The sequence below is a fragment of the Schistocerca serialis genome, chromosome 3 (assembly GCF_023864345.2).
Source record: "Schistocerca serialis cubense isolate TAMUIC-IGC-003099 chromosome 3, iqSchSeri2.2, whole genome shotgun sequence".
Taxonomy (NCBI): domain Eukaryota; kingdom Metazoa; phylum Arthropoda; class Insecta; order Orthoptera; family Acrididae; genus Schistocerca; species Schistocerca serialis.
In genome coordinates this window covers 346,317,136-346,332,163 of record NC_064640.1, presented here as the reverse complement: position 1 = coordinate 346,332,163, position 15,028 = coordinate 346,317,136, and the positions used below count along the sequence as shown (strand labels likewise).

Here is a 15,028-nt window from a genome sequence, read left to right as displayed (position 1 = left end):
ATCGCCAGGCAGATAAACATCGGGCTAAATAAAATCAACCGCACGACTGTGCGCGCCTGCTGTGAAGCCGTTTACTTTTGCTTGCGGAGCAAACACGACGGAGGACTGACATTTTGCCGGGTTCCTACAGGGAATGTTGCTGCTTTTGTAATTTCGAGTAAAGTGTTTTTATACGTGGGTTCTTGTTCTGACAAGTTTCCTTCAGATTTTGAATATTTGAATTCACGATCCAGAACGTTCTAATCAGACAGACTGAGGTACAATTGTCCACTGCAGTGAACGGCTGCTAACCTCACGTCCAGTAATGTTCGAATATAATATTAATAGTACGCTGCTTGGATAGGTCATGTTGATGAAATATCTGGACGTAAGGGGTGGAAAACAACCAAATTTAATCGACCACATAAGTTAAATTGCCAGCGCGAGTAGCCTTTATTGGGAGAATTCTGGGAAATTGTAGTACACCTATAAAGAAGGCTGCATACAAAGCTCTTGTGCAGAACATTTTTCAATACTGCACGATTTTTTGGGATCGCCTCCAGATCGGATTAAAGAGAGACGTCTAGCGAAATCAGAAGAGTTCCGAGAGGTGTGTTATTGGTCGGTTATACTCGTATCAGCACAAGAGTGTTAACGAGTCGTCTTTTATGTATATCTTAACAATGGGCGGTGAGAGAGATTACGACGCACTTGGAGACATATAGGCGATCATATTTCCCTCGCTTCATTTGCGAGTGGAACAGGAAATTTTATAAATAGCAATGATACGAAATACCTTGGCCTGTACAGTTCCTCGCCGGCCGGTGTGGCCGAGCGGTTCTAGGCGCTTCAGTCTGGAACCGCGCGACCGCTACGGTCGCAGGTTCGAATTTTGCCTCGGGCATGGATGTTTGTGATGTCCTTAGGTTAGTTAGGTTTAAGTAGTTCTAAGTTCTAGGGGACTGATGACCACAGATGTTAAGTCCCATAGTGCTCAGAGCCATTTGAACCACTTGTACAGTTCCTTGTGGAAAATATATGAAACTCTAGGTATCTGATCGTTGTGTTTACCAATAGGTATGAGAGCACTGCGAGGGAAAAAAGTGACCGTTGAGGTGAACGCGTTCATCCAGGCGGTGTTGCGAACAAGGGGGTCCATCTTCGACATGGTAATGTCCTCGCTTACGCAGCTGTAAAATTCAGATATTTGGTTTGAATAAAATACGACCCCCTTTCACGACAACATATTCACCAGGTTGGATAATATAGACACATTGTCGTATGCATTGGGGGAAAACATGGAACACTGCCGCGCTACTGCAATTTTGAACGATGTGGAACAGTCTCTTGAAGAAAAATGATATGAAGTGCCATTTAAAATCATTTAGAATTTACTAGGTTTAGTAAAGCGTCCAGACGCGTATTCGGCTTGGAATCTCGTTGACTGGAGTACCATTGTATTCAGTGATACGTCCCGCTTCGAACTGAGCCCCGATGACCAGCAAAGACGTGTCTCGAGACGCCCCACACAGCGGTAGGATACCAACCTGACTGACGCCCGTCGTACGGCCCGACAATTACAAGTGATGATGTAGTGTGCTATTCCGTTCCAAAGCAAGACCCCTTTTGTTTACATCCGTGGCACCCTTACGCCACAGAGTACATCAACAATATTCTATGCCCCGTTTTGTTTCCCTTCATAGCAAGCCGTCCTAGACTTATATTTCAGCAAGATAATGCCCGCCCACACGCAGCGAGAGTTTCTACAGCTTCTCTTCATGATTGCCATCCCTCCCTTGGCCAACAAGGTCGCGGGATCTCTCCCAATTGAGAACGTTTGGGGCATTATGGGCACGACCCTCCAGCAAGATCGAAATTTTGACTAACTAATGTGCCAAGTGGACAAAATTTGGCACTACATCCCTCAGGAGAGCAATCAATCAGTAAAGCCGAATAACAGCTTGCATAAGGGCCAGAGATGTAACAACGCGTTGTTGATCTTGCTCAGCTTGTGAAGCTCTTTCCCTTGAATAAATCGCCCAGTTTTTTATTTTTTATTTTTTTAATTGTAATCATTTGTTTGTCTGTGCATGTACATCGCATCAACCTATTTCCGTCACATTCGGATATTTCCTTCATTTTTTTTTCTTTGAGTGTACGTAACTTCACTTTTACGAGGTGATAGTTAAAATTTTACGCCTTATACTCACCGATGACCAGGCGTATTCACGCTGTGAAACATGGACGCCAAAAGGTGCTCGCATTATTTTCCCCCAAAGCTCGTATAAGCCACGATGTGGATATGAGTGTACCTTACACTTTCGTATATTATTAGGCGACAGCGGGCGAAAACGGAGCTGTTCCGGTGATATAGGTTTGTCGCGCGAGACGCGGCTGGTAATCGCACGCAATTCCACGGCGGCACGTGTACTTAGCGCCTCGCAGACGCAGTAATGGTTATTGCCGCGGCCGCGGGCGCAGCCGCAGCCGCAGCCCGAGGCGCCGCTGTTTACCCAGTGATTACACTTAAAAGCGTCTCATTCTGCAGCCACCTCTTCCCTCACACTGAATGAGAAATTCTTTATACGGCGGTAATGGAAAACACATCGAGACTACCGAAAAAGTGAGAGATACCGGCTGGAGGAAAAAGGCGAACCCCGGTTGCGACTTCGCTTTAATGCTCGCTCTTTGCTGCAGCAAGACTGTGAACATTTTTCCAATATTGTGTTTCTACGCCGACTCCCGCTGACAAAGCAGGCCCCCTCCAGACACACTAAGTGCTTTGCGCAGGTTCTGGAAGAGATGCGAGCCGCGAGATGATTCCCGGTGCAGCCGTTTGCGCCTCAATGTGGGACGTTCTAATGTATATGCAGCCAGACCAAGAGAGTACTGTGTGTATTTATTTATTTATGTATTTATTTTACCTGACAAGATTAGGGCCTTCAGGCCCTCTTTCACACCTAACCAGGAATACTCAGATTGAACGAATTTCAGTTTGTACAGAACATTATGGACATACCACGTGTTATACAGTATTAATGTTAAAGAAAAAAATAGAGATTATAGCAGTAGTACAGAGGATAATTATAACAATAAAAAAATAATTATAACAATCAAGAATAATAATAATAGTAGTAATGACTATGTATATGAAAGTAAACATAATGTTTCTTTTATGAATGTCAGTCCTATTGCTAACTGGGAATTTTCTCGTTATGTTCTTGCAGCTTGTGAGTTATTCACATCGAGCAGAGACATGAGACGATAGAATGGGGTGAAAGAGATATAGAAGAGGTACCTAGGTTAGAGGAAGAGAAATATAATGGTAAAATTCGAAGCTATGATGGAGAGGAGAAAGAAAGAGATGAGAGGGGTACAACAGTGGTGGCTATAGCGTCCCTAATATGTAAGTTTTGAGTTCCCTCTTGAATGTTGAGTGGTTCTGGATAAGACGCCGATCACAGGGGAGCGCGTTCCATAGTCGTATGGCTGAGATGGAGAATGACATGGAGAAAGATTTTGTGTTATGTAAAGGTACAGGCAAGATGCTTGACGTTTCCGATCTGGTATTGCGGTTGTGGAAAGATGATAGGTGTTTAATGTGAGAAGATAAGTATTGGTGGCACCAGGAACTAAGAAATCGATGAAGTAAGCACAGCATGTGGAGATCGCTTACCTTATGTGGGCGTATCCAACCTAGCTGGGAGTATGAAGGACTGATATGATCATACAACCGTATATTGCACACGTATCTAACGCAAGCACTCATCACGAGCTCGAGGCATCTCGAATTTTCACTATTTGTGCCGTGTTGAACTACATCACAGTAGTAAAGATTAGGCAAGACTAGTGTTTGGACTAATTTTTGTTTAACATGGGTTGGAAATATTTTTCTAAATTTTTGGATTGCATGTAGGGAGGAGAGCGATTTCCGGCAAGCTGTGACTGTTTGTTCTTCCCAGTTTAGGTATTCATCCAAGATTATTCCTAGGTCTTTTACTGTTTTTGGTATGGTAGTTCGGTACCATTGAGGAGTATTTGTTAGTTTCATTTTTAAAAGTGTTAGATAAAGGATGATAAGACGGGGAAGTTTAAATAAGTTTGTGCGGAAATTAAAATAGACGTCTCAGCAATGTCATCACTGGATTGATTGTTGTGACTGTTTCTATAGAGTTAGTGTGATCCAGCATCTTCCTCTCACCAGCAAGCTTATTAGCCAAGTAATTTATTTTCTACTGAGAATGGCTGCAACAATTTGAAGCATGAGGTTGTCTTGCGTTATCCGTCCTTCAGCCGCACTTAAAAATAATACATACTATCTGATCAGAAGTATCCGGACACCTATTAAAGGATATTAATATGGGGTGTGTTCACCCTTCGCCTTTATGACGGCTTGTATTCTGCTGTGAAAATCTTCATTGAGGTGTCTGAGTGTTTGCGGAGGAATGGCAGACCATATTTCGTCAAGAACCAAAACCAGAGGAAGTAGTGATGCCAGTCGCTGGGGTCCCGAGCGACGTCGAGATTCTAACTCATCCAAAAGGAGTACCATTGGGTTTCGTTGGGACTCGGGGTAGGTCATTTCATGTCAGGAACCTTATAGTCCACAAATCATGTCCCCACAGATGCTGATTTATTGTTATGTTGATATAAATAATCATCCCTCTGAAGTGTTCATCTAATGTACGCAGTAAGTACTGCTGTAAAATTTGTTCACATTCTTCCGGGTTGAACATTTTCTTAAGCACAATGGGTGGACCACAACCAAACCAAGAAAAACATCCCCATATTGTAACACCACCTCCTCCTTGCTTCGTTGTTGGCACTACACGTGATGGTACAGGGTGTCCAGCAAACGAGTTTCCGGTTTAAAAATTAAATATTTCGAAAACTAAGATCTATAAGCGTGTATGATAAAAGGTATGTTTACTGTGAAAGCTGTAAGAATTCTATACGGAACTTTCGAAATAGATCGAAAAGCTGCTAACCGATGGCGCTATACGCTGTGCGGCTCGCACAGTGTATAATTACACTCGTCCTCTGCAAGCAGTCTTTGCAGTCACATCACAATCTTTTGGTGAAGTGTTCAGTACTCAGGTGGCACAATCGAACAATGAAATTTGCCATCACATCATGTAGAGTCTCGACGGAAATCGATGCACATGCCACACAGATCGCCGATTCAAGCTCGTCCGGGTTGATTGGATGTTTCTAGTAGACAGCGCCTTTCAATGTTCCCACAGAAAAGAGTCACAAGGAGTCAGATCGGGGGAACATGGTGGTCAATGCATCACTGCGCCAGTAAATTAGCAACAGTCCAACTCAATGACTCTATTCCCGAAGTATTCATCAAGACAGCGAAACATTTATTCGATGCGTTGTAGTCTGAGCCCATCTTACATAAACCACTGTATGTGTGGTCAATCCTCCAACGCTAGCTGTGAGGCCACAAACTCATTCAAAATTGCAACGTAACGATCATTAAAGATCGTTTCTAGCATGAAAAAAAAGCCAGCATCTTCTGCATACCGCAGCACAAACAGTAACTTAGGGAGGATACAGTGGTCTCGCTTCACACAAATCGAGATTTTTCGGAAACCCTAAATCACCAGTTCTGTTTATTCACTACCTCATTCAGTTAGAAGTGTGCTTCATCTGTGAAACAGATGCAGCCAACATCAAATCCTTCATTATCACTCATTGTGAGAACTTGGTTCGCAAAGTCAGCCCTCTGTCGCACGGCTCGTACAGGTTTGGCCTGGTGGCTTTCGATTTTGAATGGAAACATGTGTACGCTCTAAGTATTTTCTGCGTACTGGACGTCTTCAAACAAGTCTTTGCTGTAGTTCTTCGGACGGATTTCCTTGGATTTTGCTGAATAATTCCAGAAACTCTTAGTGACGATTTCAGGAGTAACTACAGCTTGCCTGGTGCTCACGTTCTCCGCTAGATCATCAGCCACGCTGCTTGTCCTTTGGAATTTGGCGAAGAGTTTGCGAATGGTTTTCGCATCGGGCCCTCATGGATCATTAAATTGTGTTTGAGAACTGCACCTTGTTGCCTTAGGCCTGTGTTCAAAACTGTGGTATTCCACTACCAGAAGAACACGTTGTTCCATCAGATACATTCCTTCGGTATCCTAACCTCCTTTCACTTTTCACCGGCGGGACTGATCGCTTTGAACTGCGGCGCGCTATTTGTAGGCACTATATACCGCGATTACAGCGCCATCTGTTAACAGCTTTATGGGCGATTTCGCAAGTTCTGTATAAAGCTCTTGCAGCCTTGAAAATAAGCACACCATTTATTGCGCTCGTCTATCGATCTAAGTTTTCGAAATATTTAATTTTGAAATTATTGACCCCTTTGCTGGACACCCAGCAGGTAACTTTCTCCTGGCCTTCACCAAACCAAAAGCCTTCTACCGGACTGCCACAGGGTAAAGTGTGATTCATCACTCCAAATCACCCCTCTTCTCTACCTTCTTTACACGGCAGACATGCCACCGTCTTCACCCCCCTTACACCTTCTCTAATACGCCGATGACACTGCCTCCCTTGCCCTCGACCCCACCCTGCAACGCTCCCAGCACCTTCTCCAATCCCATCTTGACTGGTTCACCACTTGGTGTAACCAGTTGCTTCTCAAGCTCAATCCTTCCAAAACCCAGGCCATCATTGTAGGCAAAACCACCCCTTCCTTCCACCTACCTGATTTTTATCTCACCATCTATGGCCATCCTATTAACCTCACCCCCACCCCCACCCTCAAGTACCTTGGCATCACTCTTGACCGTCGACTCTCCTGGAACCCCCATCTACGGACGATCCAAGCCAAGGCACACTCCCGAATCCACCTCCTCAAGCTTCTTTCTGGCCGCACACGGGGTCTGGACCCCTCCACAATCCTCCACACCTATAAATCCCTCATCTGCCCCATCCTCTGTTATGCCCATCTGGAACTGGATCTCCACCCCTCCTACCTTCTACAAGTCCCTTAAAATCCTGGAACGCTATGCGCTCCGCCTCGCCTATCGCATCTGCCTCACTTCCCCCATGCGGATCCTCTATGACTTAATTCCTTTCCCACACCTCTTCCTCTTCCTTGAACAGATACAGATCCTTTACACCTCTCGTAAACTGGATCCCCCTCACCCACTTGTCTCCCCCATCCTTTCCCACCCCCGTCTGCTGCTGCACCTGTACACCTGCATCCCACCTGCTCTCCATCTTACCACACTCCATACCCTTGCCCAAGGTGGCTTCCGCCAGCTCCCCCTCCCTGGTGATGCCCTCGTCCCCCCCCCCCCATCTACCCCTCCTACCAACTTTGATCCTCCTCCTGTGTTTTTTCCTACAGGACACCCTCTTTCCTTTCTCTCTCTCCTCCCTTCCTCCCCCCTCCTCCCTCCCTCCCCTCCCCCACTCCCTGGGCTTCCACACACACCTCTCTCCCCTCCCCTCCCCCTCCCTTCTTCTCTCCCACTGGCTCCACGCTCCTCCTTCCCGCCCTCCTACCTCTCCCTTCCACCTGGAGACAGCCCCCCCCCCCTACCTTTCATCAGTGTGTTTGTGAATGCTTCGCTGATGATCGTCACCAGTGTTTCCGTGCGTCAGTGTTTTCATCAGTGTTCTCCTACGTTCGCGTCTCCAACTGGATGTCTCTGTCTGTTCACGTGGTGACGCCCTCTATGTGCAGTGCCTTCCGTCGAACGACTACTGATATATTGTGAATATGTTCATCATGTATTACCATGCTTTTTATAAGTTCCTCTGTCCTCTATGTTTATATGTTGTGTCTCTTGGCCGAAGAGTGGCGTATGTAGGCCACTGCCGGCCCGCGTCATTGAGGAATGAAATAACAATAAAGGAAAAAACAATCAAAATCACTCGTTTCCAGCCTTCCACTGTCAAGTGGCGTGGGTCTTTACACCACCTTAGGCGTCGCTTAGCATTGACTGCAAAAATATGTGGCTATGTACGTATCCCATTCTGAGACGCCTATGTGGCTGTGTAAATCAATCGACCATGCAGTACATCCATCAAATCAAACAGCTTACACATAGAAGATCCACTGTACAAGGCAATTACAGAGCAAAAGCACTGAACTAACCAGTGATGTAAACAAATTATTACGGTTGTGTTATTTTACGTGCACTGCCTGGATCTGTGATCTTGCTGACCATGGTAATACCTCAATATCACGCAGACAGTTAACAGAGACACGTGCCATTATTGGACGAGCATTTTCCTATTCAGAAACAGCACGACGATGCTGTCGCATGAGAGTTAACACACAAGATGTCCGTGACGCACCTTCTTACCTTCAAAGTTCCATCAGTCACTATCAGTTGTAACCTGAATTCGTACCCTATAGCTCCCCATACCATAACGTCAGTTGTAGAATTCCAGAACATATTCAGAGCTCAAATGTGACGAGGTATCTTGGACAGATTGTCCACTTGCATGCCAACCAGCAAGAATTCCGAAAACATCGATCACGTGAAAGCCAATTCGTACTTTTCTCACACGAGGAACAAGGCAATCGAGTAGATGCAGTATTTTTCGATTTCCGAAAAGCATTTTACTGAGTACCACATCTACGCTTATTATCAGAAGTGCGATTGTACGGGATATCAAGCGAAATATGTGACTGGATTGACGATTTATTAATAGACTGGTCGTAGCAAGTTGTCTTGGGTGGAGAATCATCAACAAATTTCAGAAGTATCTCTGGGTGTGCCCCAAGCTTATATTAATGACCTTACGCACAATATAAATAGTAACCTAAGGCTTTTCGTTGATGATGCAGTAATCTATAATGCTACATGCTGCAATTCCCTACGTATCTCTCTCCTACGGACCGGGAGGACAAGATTAGATTAATTACAGCGTGAGCGGAAGCATTTAATCAGTCATTCTTCTCGACCTCCATGCGCGAATGGTATAGAAAAGTGCCCTAATAACTGGTGCAGTATGTTCTAGGCGCTACGGTCTGGAACCGCGCGACCGCTACGGTCGCAGGTTCGAATCCTGCCTCGGGCATGGATGTGTGTGATGTCCTTAGGTTAGTTAGGTTTAAGTAGTTCTAAGTTCTAGGGGACTGATGACCTCAGAAGTTAAGCCGATAGTGCTCAGAGACATTTTTGAACTGGTGCAGTCGGACGTACCCACTGCAATGCCCTTCACAGTGGTTTGCAGAGTACAGATGCTTACTACCTGTCCCATTCTTGTCAAATGGGACATGTAAGTATGTAAATGTCTGCGTTTGCGAATCGCTTTATATTTGTTGCTTTTAAATCGTAATTCAGAAAATATCTTTGAACGACCTCCGAAATTTTGTCGCTGGAGTTGGGGGTTCAACCTGTAGTATAAGTAAACATTTTTTCCATTGATTCGTTGATGCTAACAATCTATTTATAAATTGAAAATTTCCGGGTTGTAGTCAACATGTAGTTTCAGGAGAATTAATGATAAAGACTGAGACGGGACAGGGGTGGAGTTTGCAGTTTCCAACTTTCTGATTTGTTGTTCTTTCTTTCAATGAGAACTACACATCGTCAAGAAATATCTCGAGCTCGATGTTACATACAGGGTGATTCAAAAAGAATACCACAACTTTAGGAATTTAAAACTCTGCAACGACAAAAGTCAGAGCTAAGCACTATCTGTCGGCGAATTAAGGGAGCTATAAAGTTTCATTTAGTTGTACATTTGTTCGCCATTTCAGCCAATAAAGTTTTTGGTCCCTTTTTCTTCGAAGGTGCTACTGTAACTGTACTACAGTATCTGGAGATTTTAGAGAATTGGCTGTTCCCTCAGCTCGAACAAGAAGCACAACAATTCATATTTCAGCAGGATGGAGCGCCACCACATTGGCACTTATCTGTCCGTAACTACCTGAACGTCAACTACCCGAGGCGATGGATCGGCCGCCAGGCAGCCCGTGACAGAGCACTTCATCACTGGCCTCCAAGAAGCCCTGATCTTACCCCCTGCGATTCTTTCTTATGGGGGTATGTTAAGGATATGGTGTTTCGGCTACCTCTCCCAGCCACCATTGATGATTTGAAACGAGAAATAACAGCAGCTATCCAAACTGTTACGCCTGATATGCTACAGAGAGTGTGGAACGAGTTGGAGTATCGGGTTGATATTGCTCGTGTGTCTGGAGGGGACCATACTGAACATCTCTGAACTTGTTTTTGAGTGAAAAAAAACCTTTTTAAATACTCTTTGTAATGATGTATAACAGAAGGTTATATTATGTTTCTTTCATTAAATACACATTTTTAAAGTTGTGGTATTCTTTTTGAATCACCCTGTATATCATAGCTGGTTGCCAAATCGGTACTTTACCCGTAGATATTCTACCGATGCACCCATCCATTATTAAAGGTTCAGCATATGTCGTAAAACTGATAATACGAGAAATATCACAATTCTTTTTGTCATTTTATGCCTGTTTTACTTTCCTCTCGAAAACAAACTTGTACAACCTCCTCAAACAAACAAGGAAACTGAATTAACATAAATATGTAATGCTCAGTTGCGTTAATAATAACGGATTTCGTATTGCTTGATTATTTTCTCGAATTTTCTTTCAACAGAACATAATTTCACTTTTCAGTTCAATAAACTTTACCAACAGCCATATACTTTAGGTTATTTTATTTTATTTCGAACGCAACCAGTTTCGGCAATTCATTTTGCCATCTTCAGGCCCCATGCGCTTTTTTCGAATCAACGAGCTTATCACATAGCGCCATAAAACTGGATACCGTGAATCCCAATCGTTGTGCAACTGATTCATACGAAAAGGTGCATATGGGGCCTGAAGATTGCAAAACGAATTGCCGAGACTAGTTGCGTTAGAAATAAAATAAACTAACCTAGAGTATACGGCTGTTGGTAAAGTTTATTGAATTGAGAAGTACGTACCAGCCGACGTCCTCTGGCCGTAATGGACCGACAGAGACTAATTTCACTTTCTTCGCTTTTTCTTACTTTTTGCATTATTTTATTTTCCGTAATATTCAAAATAGAAACTAAATTATCTTCTTCTTAGTCTTCTTTTACCGAGGCTTACCCAGGGCGCTCCGCCTCATAACTTGCTTAATTTTACATTTTCGAGAGGAAGGACCTAAAATATAAATGTCGTAAATGTCATAATAGTAACTGCATAGAGAAAATTTCCTCATTGATATTTGATGTCTTTTGCAGGTCTCCATCTCTACGGACGTAATGCATGTATGGAGATCAACTAACAAGGTAAGTGAGCTTTAGAAACTTTGAGAAGGCGCAAATTGCGTTATGCGCACATTCGGTGTTCATGTACACACTGCTTTATGTCGTTGGTGTCAGCAGAAATCTGTATTATCATTGGAAAACGCAATAAGTAGTTTCGTCAGCAGCATCGTTTTGTTAGAAATGTAAAAAATAAATAAAAAATAAAAAATAAAAATCAATCGTCACCAGTTTTTTGATGAATTACCCCCACACTGATGGTTCATATATAGGAAACTGTTAAATTTATATGAGAGAGGTAACTACGTCTCTACAGAAACATCTGCATGTATAATTTGCTGGTCACTGCGAAGTGCGTGGTTGAGGCTCCAATTCATTTCACCATACATACGGGTTCTTCCTATCCCAGTTCTATGATGGACCACGTCTAAGGGATCTAAAGGCAAAATCCTTGAAATAATTTAATATCTTGAACACAGATATTGAAGAGAGAGACTGCTCCCCAAGTTTTATAAAACTTTTGTGAGATTCCGGCTACATTATGGGTTCACTGTGTAATGATCAACGAGACGTACAGTTCTCAGGCTCATCGTCCCCCTTCCGGATTAGGCTGGCCACGGGTGTCCACAGTACCACCATACCGTGCCTCTTTACTGTGGATCCATCATTTGCCATCCTTCAGCAGATTTTCGTGACGCGTCAGGCGTATAACTTCTTCCCTTTCAGAGAAACCCTGTCATACCAAGCCGTTGTTAATCCTGGTATGGAATAGATTTTTGTACATTGCTCGTGGGCAATGAACCCATTTGCGAACAGCACAAAGCACGTTCTAGTGGCACTTAGGTATGGGACAAATACACATATTACCCCAGCAATCGAGTCGATTTCCGCCTTGGTTACTGAAGTAGTCCTAGATTATTTTAGATTTAGTGAGGTGCAGAAGGGACTGCACACCTTGATATAATTTTTATTTGTTTTTCGTATTTTTTAAAAACAGCTGCATTTCTATACGGCAGTATTTACAGATGTATCCAAATAAGGGAATTCACTTGGGTGCTCTGTGGTAAGGGCAGCCAGGGCGTGCCAAACTTCACCCGTGCAAAGGGTGCGGGCCTGTCACTTCACTTTCTTCGGTCCTTGTAAGTACACGGAACAACGCGACGTTTCATTTAGCACTGCGGTGCGGCATTTTTCGGCCGGTGCAGCTCTTTGAGTTCGGCAGCATCGTACTGTCAGCGCTGTTTAACCTTAGCTATTTGTTCGTGGTCTGAGGAATATTCGCAGGTGCAGTGGCTGTTTGCACAAAAACAGGCAGTCTAGCGATATGTCTTAACAATCCTTTAAAATGAGTGGGAAGAGAGGGATGAGAATTGTCAGTTCACATAAGCGACAGGTACTACATATTTGCTATGTAACGACATTATAGTACCATGCAGGAACTATTTAAAGATTTAGTTGACAATGAAAGAGCAAAGAATTACAACGAGCGACAGGCGGCATTCATTGTTGTGCATGTTAAAAAAGCTCTTTGAGATAAATTTGCCGCCCTGGAGCACGTCAATAAATAGGTGGTACGAACAGTAAAATTTCTGAAGTCGCACGCATTGTTCCATTGTCAGTTGCAACAGCTTTCAGTGGAACTGAACGAAGACTATGGCGACTTCCTATATTACTGTAAAGTATTTTGATTAAGTTAAGAGGTATGCATGGAATGATTTCCCGATTTAAAACTCGCTGTTATTGGGTTTATGAAGGACAAAGGAGTGCGAAACGAAAATCAGAACATACAGAATGAAGTGTAGACTTCTCACGTTAAGTGGACTTGACTGCATGCTGCCCTTAGTAAGATATCGTAAGGTAACTTCTTTCTGATTTGATGGGGATGCATTTAAAAAGAAAATCGCGTTGTGGAAGGGATACATTCTGACAAAGACAGTCCACCTCCATAAGCTCAATGTTGCTAAAGAAAACACGGGTTTTGAAGAATTCATTGTGGCCTTGAAAGAATGACGAGGATAGTTTTATAAAGATTTTGAGGACACTGTCAGTCTCATATCTGTTTCCGAGCTGCTTTCGAGACCGTTTGCCGTTTCAGCTGAAAGCGCCACTGTGCATGTGCGGATGTAACTGATTGACCTGCAAGATAATTCCAGTTTTAATGAGAAATCTTTTTTACGTTAAAAATTTCCGTGTCCACATTGCTTCCCTTAGGTAGAGTTTCCAAGTCTCCATAATGAGGTCGGAAAAGTGTTACAATATTTTGATCGACTTATTTGTGTGAAAGACCTGTTCTCGATTATGAATCTAAATATGTCACGATTACGTGGCAACTTCAGTGAGAAACTCTGTGAAGTTGTCTGCGTCTATCCGAATGCCGACAGTTTGTACAAGAAAAAATTATATTATGTTCTCAGAGCGCCAAAAATAATTATATAATACTGGAAATTTGTTTTGTTTGTGACTATGTTGTTGAGAAATATGAAATCTATAACCAAGTAGTATACAATGCGACTGTAATGCTGTTTAAATGCGGGGCGTTCGCAGTTTTCCTCTCTTCCTCCTCTTTGCACTTTACAGCATGGCGTGGCGGTGGGGGAAATGTGAAGTAAGGCTAAGCGCTTTGGCACTCGTGCCCGGGCACAGTCCTTGAACCGAAATCTTGGCCGCCCCTGCTCTCTAGTATTCCGTGATCGTTTATTAACAGTTATTTACCAAATAGATTTATTACGCTTTGTGCAGAATTATACGCGATCTTTTAGGTAATGGGTCATATGAGACGTATTCATGCTGTTGAATTCATCTGTTTCCACCTCTTTTGACGTCCTGTAGTCTACACTCCATAGATAACAGAAGTCCAAATTATCCAGATTTTAAGTCTACAGAAGGTGCAGAAAGAGCTGTCATCAGCAAACACTGGAGTTTAGGGAAGCGAATTAATATTTGCAACACCTAAAGAAAAATATACTGGTAATCTCGTGACTTACTGTAGTATAGTCCTAAACACTACCACCTTCCAATTAAAGTACGAAGTCATACATAGGCGGGAGTAAAGTGGTCGAAAGTAATGGACTATAACCAACAGTTTATGAATGTAACTACTTGGTGATGGCGTAGCTTCTTCTGGTCACTTAGGTGAGATGAGTTCCTTCTTACTCGCCTACGGGTAGCGCAAATTCCGTTGGCCTACCACTTCCTCCTCCGATGAGAGGACCTTTAAATGTGCAGTGTTTGTGGTGTACAATTTTCAGATCGCCACATTTTAGCTCACTGCATTTTGTATTTGGACGAACAGGCAGAAGGTAGTTTACCTGTCCCTTAAACTCAAAATACGCACATACACCAACGATGGAACACGATAAGAATGATTTATTGTGTGACTACGTGAGCTGTAATCCTGTCTTCCAGACCTCTGCAAACGTGTGCTACGGAGGGTAATTACTGAAACTTCCTGAACCACAAATGAATCCTAATTTCACGAAATCCCCCATATAATGAAGCTGCCACTAGTCAATGTACAATTCTGGGAATACCATGACATAAAGACAGACGGATAATGATAAGTACTTCATTACTCGTTGCAATATACGACTATGCTTAAAAAAGTAGGTTACACATTATTACGGCAGGCCAAGTAACTTTTGTTAAATGCTGCACTACACCTCAAAGGGACACAGATACATGACACCATTTTTCAACATAGTCCCCAAGTCTCTGTAAACAAGGGTCGGATTGTTCAACCAAACATTCAGTTCCTCGACGATCTAAATCTACTCCTTCGTCACGGAGCCATTCTAGAACCGCTC

General features: G+C 43.3%; 1 protein-coding gene across 5 annotated transcripts in view; it reads left to right on the top strand.

Moving 5' to 3' along the window:
• LOC126470158 (protein O-linked-mannose beta-1,2-N-acetylglucosaminyltransferase 1-like) overlaps positions 1-15,028 on the top strand; it is a 2,280,325-nt gene that overhangs the window by 1,750,918 nt on the left and 514,379 nt on the right. For all 5 annotated transcript variants that reach the window (XM_050097778.1, XM_050097779.1, XM_050097777.1 and 2 more), the window contains one exon: positions 11,202-11,249. The gene's annotated coding sequence lies outside the window, so the exon portion shown is untranslated. The remainder of the gene's footprint in view (positions 1-11,201; positions 11,250-15,028) is intronic.